This window comes from Furipterus horrens, unplaced genomic scaffold, assembly GCF_987537825.1.
Source record: "Furipterus horrens unplaced genomic scaffold, mFurHor1.1.pri manual_scaffold_3, whole genome shotgun sequence".
Taxonomy (NCBI): domain Eukaryota; kingdom Metazoa; phylum Chordata; class Mammalia; order Chiroptera; family Furipteridae; genus Furipterus; species Furipterus horrens.
In genome coordinates, this window is record NW_028327173.1 from 13452302 (window position 1) to 13463143 (window position 10842).

Genomic DNA, 10842 nt, shown 5'->3' on the forward strand with positions numbered 1-10842 from the left:
CAATTGCCAAATTGCTCTCCAAAGTGATTGTATCAACCACACTTCTCAAAATTCCCACTTCTTTCTTTTCCCATCCACTGTCGCCACATATGACAACTGCCCCACACTTTTCTCCTAAAACCACTCCTGGAATCTCAAGTCTCTTCCACAAAACTCTCCTCCAGCCCTCACCCCCACTCCAGTTCCTACAGAAGCCCAAGAACTGGCCTGGCAAGACCCGAGTAAGAGCAAGGAAGAAACTGTGTCAAGCAGAGCAGAGACCTCTGTCTCATGGGGTTGTCAGGGAGGACGGAAGGGATTCTGGAACCAGCACATGTTAATCATTTGTACTGAATCAGATCAGACACAGTGCCAGGTGATACATATAACTATCACGTGTTCCCAAAGCACAGCAGGGCTGCAAATACTGAGTATCTATTTCTTCTTGACAGGTCAGGGAAGGGCTCTTGGACAATTTTCCAAAATAGTTTTAGGATAAAGTGCAGTCAAATGTGTAAAGTTCCACCCTGTGGCTGGGCAGTGGGTCCTCAGGGGCCCCCCCACCCAGCCTCAGGGGGAGGCTGAGAACTGCTGTGACACCCTTCTAACATTGGCTCTTGGGGTGATAATTCAGTAAGGGTCTTTGAGGTACCCCTCTTAACTCCTTTCCCTGCCCCATTGGGATAGGCTAGTAAAAGGAGCGTGGGATGAGCCACCTGAGCGCCTCTTCCTAACAGCCAAGTCCTTTGTCTTTCAGGGTTCAGAGCAAGGTGGAATGGCTGCCTTGGTTAGCATCTTTGCCCTGCTTCTTACAGGCTGTGCTATTTAACCTGCGTGCCCAGACTCAAACCAGCTCATTATGACTTTAAAATTTTTCGTTCGTAATCATCAGTAATTGGAAAGTCTTGGGAAGAGGCACACAGGACCAAGAAGGGGCCTCCCAGGTGCATGGAGTCGCCCCCGGACGAACTGGTAAACCGGCACCGCTATGCCCACTTCCGTCTGGCTGACTGAGGCAGGGCGACGTAATAGACTGTGCCCGCTTCCTCAAGGGAAGTGGTTCCACGGGGCGCCATACAGGACCACTGTCTCCAAAGGGCAGCCGCCCAGCATTCTATCGGTTTCTTTCGTCTTGGTGGTGCAAAGACTCAAGGGTGTAACTTTTGGGTGGGGCGTGCTTCTAGGGTGTCTCAATTTCCCTTCTGCATCCTCTTTCCACTTTGAGGCTGGGCGAGCTGCGGTCAGAAAGACAAAGAGCTTCCGCGAAGCGGAAAAGCTGCCTAGCCTGTCCCCAAAGCTCCGCGCGGAAGGGAGGACGGAGGACTGAGGAAGACCAGAGCCCGTCACGGGTTAAAACCATAAAGTTGTGTAGCTACACCTCCGTCCCCACCGCCGAGGCCTAGAGAGACCCTCCCCTCTACCCCAGATTCCCCTCTACTTCCAATTTCCGGACAGGGAGAGACTTCCGCTTCCGGCAATGGGCTACAAATTTCTGCGCTCGAGCGCTGAGCTTTCTTTTTCCGAGTTGGTGGCGCGGACTCTCCTTTTGTGGTGAGCCGTCCCTGTTCCGCTCGTCCGGCCTCTGAAGTGGTAAATACGTAGGGGAACGCCCGTTCGCTCCCTTCCCCCTCGCACAGGTGTGTTGGGAACTGGCGACCCTAGTGTCGCCCGGCCTTAGAAGTCGGGAAGCCCTGCTCTTGGGGTCCGCCGGCCGCTCCGCCTGGCGTGACGTTGGGCCTCACCTCAGCTGAGGAGGAAGCGGGTCGCGGTCTGGATCCCCTGAGGCGCGTTTTCCCGGCCGGGCCTAGTTCCTCTGGGCCGCGCCCATAGTGGTGGGAGGAGTCGGGCTTCGCTCCCCGCCTTAGACTCCCGGAATTTTTACTCGGCTGAGGGGGTCCCACCGCTTCCTACGTTTGTAACCTTGGGCACGTCCCCTCTTTCAGAGCCTTAGTTTGCTTATCCGTGAATGGAAGTAACAGTAACTGTCCCGCTGGGTTTTCCGGAGGATTGGCTGAGGGAACGCCGCGACGGGATGTCGTCTGGAAAATTCAAATAGTGGCGGCGGCTGTTATTAACGGAGACGACTGGGGCGGTAGAGAGTCGTTTCAGAGTTGAACCCGGGTGGCTAAGGGGAGCACGTAGGAGATAATGTAAAAAGCTCTTCGCAGTGTCGGCTGGGAAATAGTTCGTAAGCTGGAGTGGGTCGGTGGGAGCGCAAAGCGCTGCCAGCTCGTCTTTTAAAAACTGGTCAAGGCTTATTAGCGGGGTCCACACTTGAGAACCACCCTTGAGAACTCCCCGACGGTGTAGCCTTGTTGTCAAGTCCTCCGGGCTGGAAGCTGAAATTACCAAGATGGTGTTTTCCAAAGTGGGTTAGGGGTTTTTCACTCAGAAAGGCTTTCTCCCTCTTGAGTTACGAGAAGGAAACAGAACCAAAAGGTATAACATGAAAATGTCGCCTTCGTCTGCTGTTCCTGCCCCTTGGGAGTAAAGGCAGTTTTAATTTCTCTGATAACCCTCCGGGTATCGTTTGTGGGTAGGTTAGGTCCTAAAAGCCTGTGTACCTGTAATTTTAATTTCCTCAGATGGGATCATGCCGTGGCTGCTGGTCTGTACCTCGGCGGCGATGAGGTGTAACGAGTTAGGGACAAGTCACATATCCACACTCACAGGCCTGCTTCATGCTTCACACGGCAGCACAGTAGCCCGCCAGACGGCTGACGGGGTTTAACCGTTTTCCCGTGTCCTGGTCGCTTCAGTGACGTGCCGTGTTTCATCCGCCCTCTCCTTGACTAAATCCTTTTTTCCAAAATACTTTCTGAGTTATAACAATATTTTGCTTTTGTCCTCATTACTCTAGTTAGTAACAACTTAGTTTTGGGGGTGAGCACCCTTTTTTTTTTTTTGGTAATATGAGTAGAATAGCTGTACAGTATTCCCTCACGTATTGAGGGCATTACGTTCTAGGCCGCACCCCCCCACCCCCGCAATAGGTGAAAATCTGCGAAGTGGAACCTTACATTTCTTTTAGTATTTATATATATTTTAAGGCTTTATAAACCTTTTCACACACCGTTCCCAATCCCTTGTTAACCTTTCCCGCTCCCTTATTAATCTTGTCCACACTTTTATAAATACTGCCTATGTTCTTAAACATATTCTACACTCTTAAACCTACGTAACTTTAACAACATGTATACAGTACCGCGAAAGCGCGCGATAAATATTTTTTAAAAACTGCAATACAGTGAGGCCATGATAAGTGAACCGCGATATAGAGAGGGACTCCTGTGCTCCAAGAATATTCAAACTATAGGGACTAGAGTCAATTCAGGAGTCCTAGGAAATGGGTCAGGGAAGCTTTAGAGGAGGGATGAGTAGGAGCTGAGAACTAGTTAATGTAGAGCAGCTGGTCAGTGTTTGTGGTTGATGGCCTCTTGTCACTTGTTACCCAGGAAATGAATTTGAGTCTTTGAAGCGGGAGTGATTTTAAATGTCAACACTAGACTGAGGAATTAGTTCATGGGGGAGGGTAGTTAATGAAAAAAGATGATCTCTAAAAGCGGACTACATCATAGGGGCTAGGCTCTGATTGGACATACCCTGATCTGGAAAGTAATTCAGTCATTACTGTCAAGTTTCTCCCCTTCCTTTTAAAAAAAGTAATTAACATAGGGTGTGGTTTTCCTGTAAATAACCCCTTGGACTTGTAGTCAACACCGGCAACTCCTGCGGAGCACCTGAAGCCAAGCTGTATTGACTCCGTCTTTCCCTTGGACCCTTCAGCTGCGAAGAGAGGGGGGGGGTCTGCTGCATGGGCAACAGCAGACCCTCCATATCACCCTGCCCAGGCTCTGTAGCTTCAGCGTCATCACAAGATGTCGATTCAACACGGGAGGAGACAGATACCATGTCACTCCCGAGTCGGACTGCACAGCCATTCTCGGCGGTGCAGATAGACTCTTAAGAAGCTACACCATCGTCTCTCGAGACGGACGGCTGCCGACGACGACGAACCCCTTGGACTGGGCGTCTAACCCAAATGAAGCAAAGCCCCTTTTTTTCTGGCATTTTTCCATATTTGATTTACCCGCCCCTTCTTGCCACTACAGTTGGTTTGGTAATCCTGGAACTATCAGTCATCCAAAGAGATTCTGAGAAGTTCAGTTTCCCAGACACTGATAGGAGTAGCTTGGACCTTGATTTTAACAGGCATTTTACTTTTTTTTTTATTAAAGCCTTAGCGGACCCTGATGGTGGCTCCTAAAGTAACACTTGTAACACTATTCTTTCATCATGAGATGAGGGGAGGTAGAAAAGACAGCGAAGTAAATGAACAAGCCTTTTCCTCCTCTATCTTAGCACCTCTGTAATTGCCTTTTGGACATTGCAGATGCTCCATGAAAATGGAGGAAGCAAATACTCACGAGTGTAAAGATTTTTCCCCCCTGCAGATAGTGTATATATAGGTATTTGTTTTTTTTTGTTTTAGCATAATGTAAAATACTACGTAATGGGAGGGAGGGGACAAATGGATGAAAGATTCTCCAGCTAACAAGGGCAGTCAGCGTACTTCTTAATGCTTTGAGAATTTTTTTTTTTCTTTTTGGCAAATCATTAACACATCTTCTCAATTGCGTCAATTGATCCAGCAAGAGGAAACAAAAATAGAATTTCTAGTACCTTTATTAAGAAAACCTATTAAAACAGAAACACTCAGATACAGAGAACAAACTGATGGTTGCCAGAAGGGAGAAGACTTGGGAGGATGGGTGAAAAAGGTGAAGGGATTAAGAAATATAAATTGATAGTTACAGAATAGTCATGGCAATGTAAAGTTCAGCATAGGGACTATAGTTGATACTGTAATAAAATTGTCTAACAACTATATTGGATACCTGAAACTAATAAAATAATACTCAATGTTAACTATAATTGAAAAATAAAATTAAAATAGTCTGTATGCATCTCTGAAAAGAAAAATAAATCTTTTTAAGATCGGAAAGCTGATGGAACCTGGGTCTGGACCAGATCCAGGAGATCAGGGTTGTTTTAATAGTCTTTGTGGTTTGCTTTCGCTGACAATGACTTTTCTTTCTGCCTAGGAGCCTGAGTCATCCTTTTCCAGAGTTCCAGAATGGAGACTGGGGGAGACTCTGAGACACAAAAAAATAGAGAAGTCCAGGATGAAGTAATGTCACCACCAGATGAGATGATTGCCAAGGAGCCAGAAGATGTCCTAATAGCAGCTCCCCAGGCCCAGGTTCCACAAGAGCCTTCTGAGCATCCACCGAGGAGCCTTGGTGAAGGTCATGTTGAAGATGTTAAGACCACGCCAGTAAGGAATCCTCTCAACCCTGCAGTCTTCAGGGAGATGTTCAGAAACTTCCGCTATGAGGATGGACACGGGCCCAGGGATGTCCTCAGACATCTCCTGTTGTTTGCTAGACTGTGGCTGAGACCTGATATTCACACAAAGGAGCAGATCGTGGAAATGCTGGTGCGGGAGCAGTTCCAGGCCGTCCTGCCTGAGGAGCTCAGAGCTCAGGTGCAGAAACGGCAGCCCGGGTCCAGATTCACTGGCTAAGTCTCACTGTTCACTTCTTGCTCAACCTACATAAGAGACATTTGCTTAAAGGTTCTCTTTGTTGCAAATTCCTACTACAGTCATGGGAAATCTGAACCTCGGTTTTCTTTGAGTTTGCCTTTGACTAGTTGTAATAAGAATCGATCAAAGCCCATGTCTGGACCTCTGCCTGAGGCAGCTCTTATTTCCTGGGACTTCGAATTCCAGGAGTTTCTCTGCCCTTTTGTAAGGACAATCAGCCTGCTGCTGCTTTTTGCTCTGCTGAATGTCTCCTTTATTGCACTTTGTGACATACTTTAATATATTGTTTATATGTATCCAGAAAGGTAATTGCTTTAACTTTCAGAATTCTTAATTCTTGCTGTTGTGGCATGAGTGGGAGCTTCTGTAACCCTACCAGTAGCTCATTTGGGATGTCCTTGAAATGTTAAAAGTTTGGTTCTTAATAAAAATGTTTTGTGGTAATTTACCAGTGTAGCCGTTATTGGTCAGCATTTGAGGAAGATAATTATCAGGAATAGTAGAGCTAGAGATACGAACTAAGACTGGCATTTGCTGAGCTGTGAAATAGGAACAGGCCTAGCCTTTGTTTTCAAAGTCAGAATTTAAGTTGGGCAAAATGGGGTCATAAGAGCTAAGAAACTCAATGCAGAGCTGTTCGATTTGCTCTTTCTCCATTTCCGTCACCTTTGCTCTACAGCTTGTCTTCCTAAAGCCACCAAACTTCTGGTCTTACTGAAACAGAGGTCATCCTGGCTTTTTGTGTATGGAGACTCGTACTTTGGCTGACAGCTGAGACAGCAGTAGCTGTGGTTGTGATAGTAAACAGCAGCTGCCTTCCCAGCATGACCCAGCCTGAGGAGCCTTTCTGCCTCTGTGGCTTGGCTCTTGGTTGTATAGATCTGCTCTGGTAACAAACTTGGTGCCAATTCACAACTAATCTTTTGGGTTAGGGGGGATTAGCTCCATGCTGCTGTTTTTTTTTTTTTTTTTTTTTTAAGATTACTTATTTTTAGAGGGAAGAGAAAGGAAGGAGAAACACTGATGTGAGAGACATTTATCAGTTACCCCTTGCACCTGCCTGGACCAGGGACTGAACATGCATGCAACCCAGGCATGTGCCCTGATGGGGAATTGAACCAGCGACCTTCAGTTTTGGGACAAGACCTAACCAACTGAGTATTGCTGCTGATTTTGTTTAGTATTTATTGTGCCTTTGGGACTATCCTAGAAGCTAGAATGTAAATATAAAATATGTAAAAAGCAAAGGAGAGCAAATAGCCATGTTAGGGAAGTGATAGTTGAATTTGAGTAGGAGATCACTAGACAGAAGCATGGGAATTCAAAGACCTATATAGTGCTTGGGGAATGGTGAACTGTGCCTCTTAAGCTTAACTAGGTTAAGCTTTTAATTCTAGGGGAAGTTTTAACATTGGCAAAGGAGTTAAGTAATGCTGAAAGGGTCCTAGATATTTCCTGCGGTCTACAGGACTCGGGAACTCCTGGTGTTAAGGAATTTCCTGGCCTTCCCCAGTTTCTTAGCTGTTTCAGTAATCTAGAAATTTGCATGCAAGTAAAGGGGTTTCATGACAAGACAAATGAGGTTTCCTGAATTGAGTTAATCTAGCCATGTTTTTTTCAACTTTGGGATTTAAGAGGCCAGAATTTTTTGTGGGGTTGGCCTATTAGAGGATTTTTAGCAGCATCTCCTACCTCTACCCACTAGGTGATAGTAGCAGCCCCCCCCTAAGTGTGACATCCAAAAATGTCTCCAGACCTTGCCAAATGTCCCCTGAAGTCAAATTTGCTCCTGGTTAAGAACCACTGATGTAATAAGAGTTCATCACAGACATGCTTGAAATAAGCATGGCCAGTAAGCAGTGGAATTAAAATCTGAGCCTGGGATTTCTGGCCTTGGGCTTTTTTCATTGTGTTTGGAAATGTTAATTACCAAGTGTCTTGAGAATCTCCGGTGTGCAAAATGTTTATTCATTTTCATCAAATTGAAAATAACATTTCTTAGATTTATTTGATACAGAAAAAATATGAAGAAAAAAAAACCCAAAATGGTGTATAAACTCAGTTTCTAGGTAACTGCTATTGACATTTTTTAAAGATTATTTATTTACTTTTAGAAGGGAATGGAGGGAGAAAAAGGGGGCAAAACATCAGTGTGTGAGAGATACACTGATGGGTTGCCTCTCATACTCCCCAGCTGGGACCTGCATCCCAGGCATGAGCCCTAACTGGAAATTGAACTAATGACCTTTTTTGGTTCACAGGCCAGCGTTCAATCAATTTGAGTCCCACCAGCCAGGATGCTACTGACATTTTATAAGATAAAGGATGTATTTGCATGTGGATAGGAAAGTCCAACAGTATAGAAGGCCATAAAAGGAAAACTTAAAGGCTCTCTTCCCATTAACAATTTTTTATGTACCTTCCAGAAAATGTGAATTATACATATGTAAGCAGATAAATACATGTGTATGTGCACACACACATCCCTTTCTTATTTATACAAAATATATATTATGCATGTGTAGTATATATATTTTTGTCCAATAAGCCTTGGAGGTCTTTTTTCTTTCTATCAATATAAAGAGATTATTTTTAAAGTTTTTTTAGCAGCTGCAGAATAGTTCCTTGTATGGCTAATATCAGTACCTTAGCCTAACACTTTATAGTAAAAAAATGCAAAGTAGAGCATTTAGGTTTGGAGTCAACCTCCAAAGCGTAAGTAAAGTTCAAAGATGTAAGTGACAGAGCCAAGGTTCAATCCCCACGTTCTAAAACCAGAACCAGCACTGTCTTCCCGCAACCAGTGTGGTACCAGCTCTTTCCAATGGAAGTGAATTTACAAATGCTGCACCCCCAGGAAGAGGGGAAACTGGAGTTCATCTCCATTTCATCTGGTTTTAGCCCCATGCCCTTGCCACAAGGTTACACTGCCTGGATTGAAGACCAATTCCATTTTTTCAAGGGCTCTGGGGACTTGTAGTACAGTAATTCCCTACCTCTCTTGCCACTCCTTGAGACAATTCCTATGCTTTCTCTACTCAGTAAACACTATCCAGTTACCACTATTGTCTTTGTCATTCCTTTTTTTTTTTTAGAGAGGAAGGTAAGGAGAAAGGGAGAGACATCAATGTGTGGTTCCCTCTCACACACCGGCAACTGAGGACATGGCCCACGTCCAAGACATGTGCCCGGACTGGGACTTGAACTGGTGACCCTCTGGTTTGCGGGCTGGTGCTCTATCCACTGAACCACACCAGCCAGGACTCATTGTCATTTCTTGAGTTGATGTAAATCCCAATTCTAAAACACTACAACTTTAGTACTATGAGTGATGGGGAAGGAAGAGGACAATGGGGAGGAACCAGAGGGAAGTATTTCTAAAATGTTTCATGTCTAATTTTCCCTTTGTGATTATTTTGACTCCAAATTCCATAAAAGAATAATTTCATCTAGTTTTTGAGGAATGCTCCTGCCAGATGGCTGCTGGTGAAAATCAGTGTTGGGACCACAAAGTAATAATGAGATTGCTAGTAACTGGCTCATGCCATGGAAAAATGTCATCTGTTGGGCAGCTACTCACTGTTGAGCAGTGAGTGGGTGACAGTGCCATGAGGAAGGGGTGGGGCCATGAGAAAGACATAGTAGTGGCAGCTGGAGAATTCAAGTGTACTGGCCTTCCCAGGGACATCATGTGTGGTCAGCTTCCACAGGCCACTCAGTACAATGTGCTTGACAATGACTACTATTTTGTTAAACATTTTCCACCCACTGGCATGCATTTATAGGACATTTTTCCTTGGCCTGGAATGCCCCTCCCCCAACCTTTGCCAGCCTACTCCTATTCATTCTTTCTTATGCAGTAGGCATGGTCACCTCCTGAAGCTTTTATTTTTTATTTTTTTAGGGAGGAAGAGAGAGAGACAAACATATGTTTCACTTATTTATGCATTCAATGGTTGATTCTTGTATGTGACCTGAGGATCAAACCCATAACCTTGGTGGACCAGGATGATGCTCTAACCAACTGAACCACCCTGTCAGGGCTCCAAAAGCTGCTGCTGCCCTTCTTATTTTTTTTCATATGTGCCTTCAGTAGGCATCTGAAGCCCTCCTGTGAGCTGTGGTAGCATGTCAGCTTTAGTTCTCTCAGTCCTTGTTCATTCAACAAATACATATTGTGTACCTGGTGTGCCGTGCCCTGTTCTAAGTATCACTGTAGTGCAGCTTCTAGTTTGTGTCCCTCGGCAGATTGTGAGCTCCATGAAGATGGAATCTATATTCTTGACCTCCAACATAGGTCTTGAACAAAGCTTAGCTTCAAGGGGCTGTCTGTTTTTTGTAGGAGACACATGGTTGCTCCCTGACTTAAGATGGTTTCTTCTAGTGAACAGATAACTATAGTACATATAGTGCTATATTGGGAAGTGGGCAGGGGGTGAGATTGTTCATTCCTGTGTAAGGGTTGGGGATAGCAGTAAAAGTTAAACAAACAGGACTCTGGGCCAAGATGGAGGCCTAGACAGACACGCTGCATCTCCCTCCCCAACTGAGAAGGAATACAACAACCTCAAAACTAGAGATAGCTAGAAGTTCCAGAAAAATCAAGCTACATGGAGTTCAACAAACAAAGATATAAAGAAGCAATACTCATCGAGACAGGTAGGAGGGGTGGAGCTGGGGTGGAGAGGATTCGGTGTGGTGGTGGTGGCAGCAGCAGTGGCGGCAGCAGCAGGCCGGTGGAAAAGCACAGTCACACGTTTTAAAAAGTCAGGAGGGACACCTGGAAAGCGCTCCAAACACCAGACCAGACCAGACCACGCAGCTCACCTTTCCAGCACTGGGGAAAATCAAGCCCCATTGCTTCTGACTGTGCAAACCAGTGGGGGTTGGGGCAGAGAAAGAAACTGCTGGTCTCTCAGCAGAAGCCACTTGATTAAAGGGCCCCACGATCCTAGAACATCCCCAGACTCACCCACTCTAGGAACAACAGCCAGGACAACAGTTAGAGAGGCACTAGTTCCATATGGAAGTGGTAGAATGCCTGGAAAAGGGGCAAGTGCTGAGCAAGCAGCATTGTTCCCTCTCAGATCCCTCCCCCACATACAGCGCCACAACATGGTGAAACAGGTTGCTCTGTACTGAGGGATACCTAAGGCTCCGCCCCTTACAATGTAACAGGTGCAACAGCTCTACCAAAGACAGAGGCAAACAAACACAAGAGCATGTCAAGATGAGGAGACAGAGGAGTATGGCCC

General features: G+C 45.7%; 1 long non-coding RNA gene across 1 annotated transcript; it reads left to right on the top strand.

Moving 5' to 3' along the window:
* Positions 1-1210: 1210 nt before the first annotated feature.
* Positions 1211-6035, top strand: LOC150014319 (uncharacterized). The gene is made up of 2 exons (XR_016509641.1): positions 1211-1616; positions 5085-6035. It is a non-coding gene; the product is annotated as an uncharacterized LOC150014319 (long non-coding RNA).
* Positions 6036-10842: the final 4807 nt, after the last annotated feature.